The sequence below is a fragment of the Nannospalax galili genome, unplaced genomic scaffold (genome assembly GCF_000622305.1).
Source record: "Nannospalax galili isolate Female #2095 unplaced genomic scaffold, S.galili_v1.0 scaffold1888, whole genome shotgun sequence".
NCBI classification, from domain to species: Eukaryota; Metazoa; Chordata; class Mammalia; order Rodentia; family Spalacidae; genus Nannospalax; species Nannospalax galili.
In genome coordinates this window covers 96,988-97,514 of record NW_008358619.1, presented here as the reverse complement: position 1 = coordinate 97,514, position 527 = coordinate 96,988, and positions in this window count along the sequence as shown.

The following is a 527-nucleotide window of genomic DNA, read 5'->3' as shown; positions in this document are numbered from 1 at the left end:
TAGGCCCCTACCCCAGGAAATAGCAAGACCTGATTTCTGGCAAAGCTGTTTTTCAGACATCAAGGCTGGCCTGGTTTGAGATTAACCAGATGACTATACTTGAAAGCCTCTCACAAACATGTTGTTCTTACCTGGGCACTTACCGCTTGAGAGACTCCCTCATTTCTCATGTAATTGCTAAGAAACTTTGGTGTTACTCTGTAATCATACAAGTGTAACCTCTTAATTGATTTATAACTTGCTATATAGAATTGTGGTGTTACTATGGAATTTACTCTGTGATCAATTGGTGTGGTGTTATTGTGATAATCATTCTGTTAATTAAGTTGCTCTACTTCAATGGATTTTTCCCTGCCAACTTCCCCCTCTCCTCCCTATAAAAACTTTGTGTGGATGTTCATTAAATGAGACTTGATCAGAAAGCCTGTCTTGTCTCCATTCTTCGCATCCCTTGTCCCTTTCCGTCCCCTCTCCTCCCTCCAGAAACCCACGTTGACTGTCCTGCGGGTCGGGACACAACATCCTGT